Raw genomic sequence first — 12734 nt, forward strand, 5'->3', positions numbered from 1 at the left:
ACAAAATATACCACACTTACTCAATCTCCTGAAAACCAAAGATAAAGAAAAAACTTAAAAGCAACCAAAATAAAAGGCCCATCAGTTTCAAAGGAGCAAAAATAAGAATAACTGACTTCTTATTAAAAAAATGAGTATCAAAGGACAATGAAATGACATCTTTAAAATACTGAAAGAAAAATCTGTCAATCTAGTATTCTGTATCTGGCAAAAATATTCTTCAAACAAAAAGAAAGAAATTTTCAGACAAAAAGTGAAAGAATTTGTCACCAATAACCCTATAAGATAAAAAAACAGTGTGAGGGAGGAAGAATACATGGTTCCAGATGCAAGCTCAGATCTGCAGGAAGAAATGCAGAACACTGGAAATGGGAAATATGTGGGTACACATAAAAGGCTATTTTTTTAATTTCCATAAATTTCTTGAGAAGTCAAATTACTTTTACAATTTAAAGCAACATACAAACAATTTATGGTGGATTTTTAAATATATGTAAAAGTAAAACATATAAAATGATAGCACAATAAAACATAATACAATTATACAAATAAAAAATAATATGATAAAAATAACATAGAGAAAGTAGAACTAATTCTAATAGAAGATGTAAGATTGAATTTTAAACATTCAGATAATCCAAGAGATGGTAGGAAAAGAGGAACAAATATGGATTAACATTTGCAATATCAATCAATATTATTCACCACATTAATACAATAAAAGAATACAACCATATAATCATCTCAATAGATGCAGAAAGAGTATTTGATAAAATCAATGCCCACTCATGATAAAAACTCCCAGCAAGTAGGAATAGAAAAGAACATCCTAAATCTGATAAAGGATGTCTATTAAAAACCTACAGCTATCATCATACTCAATAGTCAAATACTGAATGGTTTCATCCTAAGGTCAATAACAGGTCAAGAATGTCCACTTCACAAGTTCTAGTCAACATTGTATGGGAGGTTCTAGCCAATTCAATAATAAAAAGTGTTGAGCTACTCAACCCTCTCCAAGAAGAATAAAATAAGTCAGTCTCTACAATGTATCAGCCAAAAAGGAAAGCATATACAGTCACGCGTCACTTAATGACAGAGATACATTCTGAGAAATGCATCATTAGGCGATTTTGTTGTTGTGCTGACATCACAGAGTGTACTTACACAAATCTAGATGGTATAGCCTACTACAAACCTAGGATATATGGTACTAATCTTCTGGGATCACTATTGTATATGCATTCCATCATTGACCAAAACGTTATTATGCAGCACATCTCTGTAATCCAAAATTCCCATTGATTGCCTCTACCCTCCACTCACACCTCACTGCACACTGCTCCTAACTGAATTTCCAGCTGGTCAGTGCTCTCAAACTAAATCCTCTTAGATAAGATTCCCAGTATAAATTTCTTCTCCCTGCTTTGTTTGTATAAAGATATCTTAAGATTGGAATGGAAGATAAAAAACCATCTTTATTTACAGATGATGTAAGTGTACATAGAAAATATAAACAAATCTATAAACAAACTACTAGAATTTAAAAGTAAATTAATATGGTCAGGAATACATGGTTAACATACAAAAATTAATAGTTTTTCTACATACTAGCAAATGAAATTTTAAAATACCATTGATACTAGCAAAAAAATGAAATATCTAGGAATTAATTTAACGAAATTTGTGTATGGCCTCTATGCTGAAAACTATAAAATATCACTAAAGAACTTTTAAGAAAATCTAAATAAATGGAAAGACATATCATGTTCATGAATTGGAAAACAGTATTGTTAAATTGTTAAGTCTATATTAATTGATCTATGGATTCAATTCAGTACCAGTCAAAATACCAGCAGACATGTTGGTAGCTATTGACAAGTGGACTCTTAAATTTATACAGAAATGCAAAGGTCCTAGAATAACCAAAACAACTTTGAAAAAGAAAAAAGTTGGAGGACTTGCATACCTGACTCAAGAATCACATACAGTTACAGAAATTAAAACGATATAGTAGTAAAGTAAGGATAGGTAAATAGATTAATGGAGCAGAGTACAGTATCCAGAAATAGATCCATATGTATAGGGTCAATTGATTTTTTTTCAAAGATGCTAAAGCAATTCAGTGGGAAAAGAAAGTTATTTTTAATAAATGATTCTCAAACACCTAGATATCTATATATAAACAAAAATGATCCTCCACCTCTAATTCATACCATACACAATTAATTCATAATGGATCAGAGACTTAAATGTAAAAGTTAAGCATAGAGAAGAAAACAGAAGAATATCTTCAAAATCTTAGAGTAAGAAGAATTTCTTAAACATAAAAGGTACTAACCATAATACAGAAATTCGATTTGATCAATATTAAAAATCTCTGTTCTTTGAAATACATCATTAAGAAAGCATAAAGAAAAACCAAGGACAGAAAGAAAATATTCACAATACATGTATCTGTCAAAGGACTCATATGTACATTATATAAAGAACACCTACAAACAAAAGACTAAAAGAATTTTAACAGGACAAATATATAAACAGACACTTCAGAAGCTATTCAAATGGAAAATAAACATATGGAAAGTTGCTCAAATAAATGCAAAACCACAATGAGCTATCACTACATACCCATTAAAATACCTAAAATTTAAAAGATTGACAATACCAAATGTTGGCAAGAATGTGAAGCAAATAAAACACTCTTATATCACTAGTGGGAATGTAAAATGATAGAAATATTTCTAAAACTGGAAGTATCTAATAAGGTGAAACATACACCTGCCCTGTGAACCAAGAATTCCACTTCTAGTCTTGTACCCAAAAAAATTAATGCATATATCCACAAAATGTCTCCTACACAAATGTTCTCAGCAGCTTTATTCATAACAGCCAAAAACATTTCCCTTTTCGGAAATGAACCAAATAAGGATCAACAGGAAAACAGATAAATAAACCATAGTATATTCATACAATGGATTACAACTCAGCAATAAAATAGGGCAGACTATTGATACAACAACCTCGGTAAATTTTGAAAACACATAAGGAATTAGTCTGAAAAAGTACACCTGGAACACACTAAGGGTAGTCGACAGTGCTAATCCTACAGGCAGTTTGTTAGCCAATAAGAAACCTCCAAGATTCTTGAATAACAGAGTGACATTCACTGATTCATTCAACAAATATGAATTGAGAAACTATTGGCACTGTTCCAGAGACTACAGATAAAGCTCTACACAAAACAAAATTCCCGCCTTCACTGAGCTTTTACTCTAGTAGGAGGAAGACAGACAATAAATAAAAGAAATAAGTAACTTATGTAACATTCTAGAAGATAAGAGCAATAAAAAACAATCCAAAGGGTTGTGGTTTGCACGTTTAAATAAAATGGTAGATTAGGTCTCTTTGTGAAGCAAAGACTTGAAAGACTATGGTCAGAGTTGTGCTGTTAATATCAGCTACTCTGATGGACCAATGGGTGAATGTTCTTAATGTATCACTCCTCCCAGGCAATGCATTATTATCCTGTGCTTCAGACGATAACTTCACCATGAGCACTGGCTCTAATGGAGGGAATTTTGTACTTAGTGACAAGTTAGAGAGAGCCAAAGACTTTTCTGAGCTTTTTATAAAATCACAACTCACACAAGGAAGGTCATTGCCGACCCATTTCTGGTCTTTAAATAACAGGTGCCAGCTGTTCTTAAACTCTAATTTTCAAGACAGCTCTCAGGAAGGGATCTGATAAACTCCTTTGTACAGGGACTAATTGAGCTGGTATGTGGCCACCTATACTCCAAATCCTTTCACAAGGCATTTATGATATTTTTAGGCAGAGGGGAAAATGTATCACTATTTGGAGAAACTCAACCCTCACTGAACAAGTGCGTAAGCTATGTTTTTGATCAGAGCTTCTCATGAGACGCTTATGAAATCATACCACAAAGGCAGGAACCCAGCTCCTTATCAAGTCTACCTACAATTACTATACCTATCACTATGTTTATGTGTGTGCACACATATTGTCTGCTTGCTTATCCACCTCTGTGAGACACTGTCAGCCAATTCTCCACAATAATGGTGCTACATTTGCAGATTTACATTTAGAATTTTGCTGTGTCCTACAGTGACTCTAATGAATCCCAAAGCCTGATCTTAATCCCACTACACATAAGTTACATATGGAGAAAAATAATTAACCATCAGAAACTCTCATAGAGACCCAGAGGTAAAGAAGACCTCAGGGGTTCAGCAAAAGTTGACTTTTCTCTAAAAGCCCCAGAGATTTCTTGTCCGTATGATGCAACACCAGAAAAACTTCCTCTGAGCTGATGTCACTTCAAGACTATTGCGATGAAAACTATTTCAAATGCATTTCACCCATGGCTTCCCCAAAGTCAAGTTCAATGATGACTTGCTCCAGTGGAAGCAGGAAACAGTACAGAGAGAAATATTTTTGAACATGGTCATTTGGTACAGAACCTTCCCCTTTCCAAAAACTGAATCGCTGCTTAATGGGTTCTTTGCTTTAGTCACTTCTAGCACATATCTAACATTTATATATTTACATTATACATATTACCTGGGATATAAATGTATGTCTGATATTTAAACATGTATACAATGTCTTTACATATATGTCTCAGAGTCTTCGTAGACCATCAAATAGCACTAGTATGGCACCAAGTGAGTTGTTCATCACCACACACCGGAGAAACACAAGAACACGCATTAATTCCACAAGAAGAGGCATAAAGCCTGGCTGGAGAGAAAAGATGGCAGCTGACAGGTCTTCATTTGAAATGGCCTCAACTCCTAAGGAAGTGAATAAAATTAAGGTCATTAAACACGAGTCAGATGGGACACCATTCTTTTTAATGTTTAATTCATCTTTAATTTGTACATCATTTAGCATTTTGAAATTCTAGAATTAGACACAAAAAGACATGTTCACGCACTGGTGGAGCTTACAATCTAATAAACGCAGCTGTCATATTGTCTCTTGTTCCTTTTCCTCTCCCCTCATATTTCACATTCCTCAGCATCCTATGCACTCATTTTTCTTCTTCAAGTGCTTGGTGAGCTCCTCTGTTCAACAACCTCCTCTATAAAGGTGGCTCCCAAACTAGAAACTTCAGTCCTCATCTTTCTACTAAGGCCCTAAACTGGTATCCAGTCACTTTACTGGATATTTCCAATAGGTTGTCCTGTGATCAATCAAACACCAACTTCAAAGCTGAGCTCTCCTTCCCTTCTACAAAAACAGGTACCTCCTCAGCCTGCCCCATTAACTGGGTATAACCATTGGAAGGAACGACAGTGGAGTATCAATGAGGTGACTGCCTGTCAATTTGCCTAAAATAGTCCTAGTTTATGCCTGTTATTCCAGCAGAACTATTAATAGCACCTTTTTTCTGTCTCAGACATACACCAGTCAATGATGAGTTATGGTGTCCCTAAGTCTCAGAGCATGAACTTTGGAATCAAAGTAACTTCAGTTTAAGACCTGCCTCTGCCTCTTACTAGATGTGTGACCTTAGGAAGTGTTTAACCTCTCTCTGAACTTCAAGTCTCTTATCTTAAATTCAGATAATAACCACACCTCAAAGGATTATTGTGATGAATAAATAGTGCTAATTACAGCCCTTATAATGCATAAAATGAAGTAGTTTAAATAATATAATAAATTTAAAATTTTAAAGTATTTAATTTTAAATACTTAAAATTAATAAACTGTTAAATAGTAATACTATTAGTATTCAAAATTATCTCTCTTAATAACAGTGGTGTTTAATACAGCCAGTGGTGTCAGAATAAGCTGAAACAGAGAGAACAGCAAACAGGGAGATCAGTTAGAAGACTTTCCACAGTAGCAAATACAGAAACACAAACAGTGTAGGAGATGTGGTGATGGAATAATTAACATAATTTAGTGTCTCAGTGGTACAGGAGAGAATGATGGAAAGAAGAGCAAATCAAATTAGACTAAGATTTCAAGCTCAGGGAGTCAGGAATATGATGACATAAATGAAGAATCAAAGAGTGAAGAGGTGGGGGAAAATAAATAAAATCTTTAAAAAAAAAAAAAAAAAAAGAGTGAAGAGGGTAATGAACTGATTTTTAGACAAGAATATAAAGTGCTGGCAGAACCTTCAAAAGGCAAAGATCAAAAAGAAGTCAGCAATGGAAAATCAGAGCTTGGAAGAGAAAAGAAAGGGATGCAATTGGAGGATTATAGGAACAGATTTGATCACAAAGAGCAGAGAAACAGTGAATTGCTCCAAACAAACGTATTTAAAGAGAGAATACCTGATGTTTAAGGACTGAAACTTTCCCAAATAACGCCTACAAATAGCAAAAAGGAGGTGATCATCAGAAGTATTTGAAAAGGCATGCGTAGTATCTAAGAGCAGGCTTGGAGTCAGCCAGACCTAGAACAAAATCCTGACCCTATTTCTCATTAGCTGTGTGAACTTGGGCAAGTTACTTAACCTGTCTAGACTCAGTGTCCCCAACTGAAAAACACAGATAATAATATCAAACTTGTAGGTGTTTGTGAGAATTGGATGTGGCATTAGTAAATATTCAATTTAGTAAATAATTGTGGGATGAATGAAGTGTCATGGATGCCAAAGGAGGAGAACAGTTGAAGTTGAGGGATACCTATATTCCTGAGACGTCAATAGATGGGCTGAACATAACAAATAGATCATTCTCTTGCTGTCCTGTTCACTCATTCTTACATAACTCTCTATACATACTTAGTTTAAAAGAGCCTTCTACTATAGGTTATTTCAAGAGTATATTTTATAAACCCCAACCAGATAAAAAGCTCCTTCCAGGAAAAATCTCTCTCTCATAACTTTTGTATACACTAACACACCCAGTATCGACAACAGTGATGAATATATTTTAGATGCACCATAAAATCTTATTGAATAGACTTGCATGTGAATATATCTCAATAAATACCTATATTGCAAATTCATAAATTCAGGGGTGGTCTTTTATTTTCCACAGGAATACGGCAGGGGATCCTATAAACATTTAGTCAACCCCCTCAGTTCCCTTCTCCCAAAAATAGAAATATAACTAGTTTGATAAAACAGTTTGAGGCCTTAATGCGCTAGTGTTGGTGTTTTACTGACAATGCCAGATCACGTATGCCTACTGCTTGAGATTTCCAAAATCAAGGTATTTGTGAATAAACCAGTATACTTAAACTCACCACAGAAATAGTGGAAAAGAATTCAGTTATCAAGCTCCCTCAGGGCTCATCTTTGCTACAGGTAGTGCCTCAAAGATCTTCAAACTAAAATTCTTATCTTAAGCATTACATTTCAGGAACATATGTACTATTTCATAAAGAAAATCTGCCTCTACAATACTATAAAACCTACAATTTCCCAAGGAAGAAAGATGAATCGATTGTGGAGTAAATTGAAAGAAAGATGGAGTTAATCAGAAAAAATTAAGATGGTCTTCAAGTGCAAGTTGTGGTTTGACAGGTAGGAGCAGGGAGATGATTCTACACATAATAAAGACATCTCTATGGGCAATAAAAATTTTTTAAAAAACAAAAGTCTCAGACAAATACAGAATAAAGATTGAAGGGAATGTCTGCAATTTACAAGGACCTTTACTAAGAATGAAAGTTACACACTTTCTCTGTAAAGTGTTGCAGAATTTCACAAGCCTTTTCTCAGGAATGTTATTCTGCTGGCTAGCTCAAATCAGAAAGCAATGTGTTTTGTGGAAGGAGCTGAGTCTAAAGATCTGCTCTGATTGTACTGCCTTGCACAAGACACTAAGTTCTCTTTGCCTATTATTTCCTCCTCTTAGAATAGCAATAATTAAACCTGATTTATCTGTCATGATGTTGTTGAATAAATCAAATCAGATGTTGTTAAATCCAGTAAATACTTTTCAGTGCTATTTTACTTGATAGTGTTGACAGCTAATTCCTTCCTGAACTGTTCACATCCCTTCACTTGCAAGACACCTGAACTTTCTGTTTTTTCCTTGTACTTCAGGCCACTTCCTCTCAATCTCCTTCAAGGCTCCTTCTTCACCTGCCCATAAATGTTGATGATCCACAGATCATCCTACTTACTTTCTCTGAGAGACCTCATCCACTTCCTTACATTGAGTGATTTGACCTGTTGCATCTATGTTCCCAGGCTAAATTTAACACCTGAAATACCAGCAACCTACTGGACATCTGCACTTGAATGTCCCACAGACACCTAAAACTCAATATATTGAGCACTTATTTTAGTATTATCTTCCCTCTAAAATTTTTCCTTCTCCTATGTTACCCTGTCTCAGAAGATGGCACCATTTTTCTAGTTGCTCACTCCTCTCTATCAACATTTAAATCATGTTGATTTTACTATTTAAATGATTCATGCCATTTGCCTGAAAATCAGTTACTGAAAGCTAATTTACCAACAGGCCAATTTGCTGAAAGCCAGTTCACTGAATAGCCAATTTGTGAAATGGTCAATTTGCTATGTTTAGTTTTACTGTCAGTTTTTCGTAAGTAGTATGTGTATATTTCATAAAATTAGGAAACATAGGTAAACATAAAGCAAGAAATTAAAATTACTCGTATTCCACAATCCATAAATAATCAGTTAACATTTCTGTGTATATTGCTCCAAATATTTTATGCATACATTTAATTTGCATAGTATTATTTTATGACAAAAGATACATTGTATATAAAATTTTAATTTTTTTCATTTAAAAAATACCATTAATATCTTTCATATAAATAACTAAAATTAAACATCATTCTTAGTGGGGTGTCTGGCATCCCTTTGATGGGAGAACCATAATTAAGTCTGTCAATTCTTCATTGTTTGACAATTTTTATGTTCAATTTTTCACTATGATAAACAATGCTGAATAGAATGTGCATTTTTGCAAACATAACTTATTATTTTCTTAGGATAAATTCCTGAAAGTGCAATTGTTGTGTCTAATGATGTGCTTTTATTAAGGCTTTTCATCATATTGCTGAATTGTACTTACAAAAATTTTTCCCAATTTATACTCCTATAAGCAATATACGAGAATGCCTTTTTCCCTACATCCTAGCTAACAATAGATCTTATCACTCCAAAACTTCTCAACCTAATTTGATTCTGAAAATGGCATCTCATTATTTAATTCACTTTCTTTGATTACTAGTGATGTTGAGCATTGGGCATTTTTGTTTGTTGGCCATTTCAATTTTTTCATTTTAAGTCAACTTTACTGATTTAAATTCAATCAATTATTAAATACAACTATTATACATGAGCAATTTTTATTGCCACAAGAAGTCCCTTTATATGCCTTTGCAGTCAGCCTCTCCTCTATCCCTGAGCCCAGGCAACCACTAACTTGCTTTCTATCACTATTGATTAGTTTTGCCTGATGTTGTGGAATTTCATATAAATAGAATTCTACAGAATGTACTCTTCTGTGTCTGATGTCTTTTACCCAGCACAGTGCTTTTGAGATTCATTCATACTGTCGTGTATATCAGTAATACATTCCTTTATATTGATTAGAAGTAATCCATTGTATGATTATATCTACAAATTTGTTTACCCATTCATTTGTTCATGGACAGTTGATTGTTTCCAGTTTGGGCTATTACGAATAAAGCAGATATAAGCATTCATGTACAGAACTCTTTGTGAACGTATGTTTTCATTTACCTTGGATAAATATCTAAGAGTGGAATTCTTTGGTCATAGGCAAATTTAACTTTATAAGAAGCTACCAAACGATTTTACAAAGAGGTTGTTTAGTTTTACATTTCCAACAGCAAGGTATGAAAGGTACGCTTGCTCTACATTCTCAACAACAGTTGATACTGTCAGTTTTTTTTTAACATCTCTAGTGGCTACATAGTGTTAGCCATATGTTGTCATTTTGCATTTACCTGGTGCCTGATGATATTGAGCAAATTCTCATGTCTTTCTTGACTATTTGCAATTTTTCTTTTATGAAGTGTCTATCCAAATTTTTGGTTCAATTTTAATTTGGTTATTTGTCTTCTTGATTACTGAGTTAAGAAATCTTTATATGTTCCGAATACAAGTTCATTGACATTGAATATCTTCTCCCAGTCTGTGTCTTGTCTTTTCATTTCTTTAATAGTCTATTTCAAAGAATAGTTTTTAAAGTCCAATTATTATTTTTTGTCTTTTATGGCGAGTGCTTTTGTGCCTAGTCTAAAATCTCTTAGCCTATACTAACATCGTGAAAATTTTGTTTTTTCTTCTAGAAGTTTTGAAGTGTTTGCTTTTACTCTTGGATCTATTACCTATTGTAGTTAAATTTTTTTAACTTTTATAATGGAAAATTCTAGACATACACAACATAAAGAGAATAGCTTAGTAAATGCCCATGAACCCAAAACCTAGCTCAACAATTATCAACATTTTGCACTTCTTATATCATCTATTTCTCTGCCCATCAACTATAAAATGTTTTAGGTACTATGTCTTCGAATAATTTTTCTATCTCCTCTCTTCCTTCTGGGACTCTAATTACACAGTTAGTCTACTTGATATTGTTCCACAAGTTATTGAGTTTGTTCATTTTTTTCTATGTGCTTTAGTTTTAATACTTTCTATTGCTCTGTCATTGATTTTTTCTCTTTCAATATCTAATCTGCTATTAAACCCATTCAATACATTTTCATTTCATATTTTTCATCTCTAAAAGTATTATTTCATTCTTTTTTATACTTTCCATTTTTCTTTTCATTATGTTCACATCTTCATTTAAGTCCTTATGTAATTTATAATAGCCGTTTTAAAACACTTGTCTTTAAATTTCATCATATCTATTATTTCTATTTATTTTTTTCTTGCTTTTCTTACATATTTTCCTGCTTATCTGAATGTCTAGTAATTTTTGATAAGACATTAGACATTGTTGACTTTCTTAATTGTTCTTTATTTCTTTAAAATGTATTAAAGTTTGTTTTGGCAGCCAGTTAAGCTATTGTAGATTGACTTGATGTTTTTGAGGCTTGAGTTAAGCTTTGTTAGTACATGTCAAGTATAACTTTTGTTCTAAAACTAATTTAGCCCTAATGTTAAAACACAAACCTTCTGGGCTCTCCATGGAATGCCACAAGTGTTCAAGAAGATCTTACTGGCTGGTTATAACACAAATATCTCACAGTCCTGTGTAAGTTCTGATAATTAATTATTTAGCTTAAAGTTTTTAGGAATTTATCCTTTCTCCAGCTTCATGGAGTTTTATCTTAGAAAAGCATAGCTTAGTACTCAGACAAAGACACAAGGAGACCCCTATACAGATTTCTGCCATTCCTTCTGTGTAGCTTCAATATACTCCACATATTCCAGCTATGTCAGCCTCCCAAAACTCTGGTCTCCTTCTTCTCAACTCACCAAACGTGTTGTGCTTTCTTTGCATATACCTTCTTTGGTCCACCATCTAGAAAGTGTCTCCAGACAAAAAGTCATGGTGAATACAGGGCTCACCTCATTTCCTCCTCTTTCTCTTAGATCATAATCCAGCAACACCTGTTGTCCAATGTCTAAAAACAATTATTTTATATGTTTTGCCCAGTTTTTCAATTGCTTGTGGTGGATGGCTTTTGCAGGGGACAAAACTCAGTCCATAGCACATTTCCACAAATAAATGAATTCTATTACATTATTTTAAAATGAGATAAAACACATTGTGAAAATAATACAAGGTATGAAAGAACAACAAAACTCTGAATTAGAAAAACTCATAAATTAGGCAATAGAACTCAGGAAATTATTAGAAATAAAAGAAAAAATAGTTTAGGAAATTAAGACAGAATTAGAAGTAACAGAAGAGTAAATAAACACAACAGATAGTACCTTAGGAGAAACAGAAGGCAAAAAAGAGGGGTAAAAGTAAAAAGAAAAAAATAAATGAAGAGAATTAATGGGAAAGTAATAGATGTAGCTACAACGCAAAGATCTACTCTAACTAGAATAGGAGACCCAAAAGAAGAAACCAAATCAAGGGACAGAATAAATAATAAAAACTATAATTCAAGGAAATTTTCCTAGTGCTAAAAAAAAAAAGATTTGAAGTGACATATTGAAAAGAAACATCACACCGAAGAAAACTGCCCAAGAATGAATATCAAAACATCCTAGTAAAATTATTGGTCTCCTTTAATAAAAAAGAGGTCATTTGAAAACCATGTAGTCCAAATTTCCTAGATCTTTTTGAAAAGATTTAGAAACACAACTAACCCAAAAGCAATGAGCCTCTGTAGCATCTAATTTTTGGCCATGAAGCATCATTTTACCACTAAAAGAAATCAAATTTCTTGGAGAAATGGTTGATTCCTGGTCTGAAGAATGAAATGCATGAGATGAGCTCAGAGCCTCTTGTCATATCAGATAGCAAGGAAGGTATAGGAGACTAATAGCACTGTGTCAAAAAGACTCAAGAGATAAACTAAAGAGAATTCTACAGACCGAAGATAGAAAATTTTGATCAATAAGAGGATAATAATTGCAATGGACTGAAACACATAAAATATATTTAAATCGGTGAAAGTATAAAGATACTAAATAAAAATAACTGGTCACCTTTGGAGGATAACAAGAAACTAAATCATTATTTTGAAAATTAGAAAATGAGGGTGATGTAAGTATTTTTATCTGAACTGTGGTGGAGGATGCTCAAACCTATGCATATGATAAAATTGCATC

This window comes from Ceratotherium simum, chromosome 7 (assembly GCF_057802395.1).
Source record: "Ceratotherium simum simum isolate JZ-2026a chromosome 7, ASM5780239v1, whole genome shotgun sequence".
In the NCBI taxonomy this organism is placed as follows: Eukaryota; Metazoa; Chordata; class Mammalia; order Perissodactyla; family Rhinocerotidae; genus Ceratotherium; species Ceratotherium simum.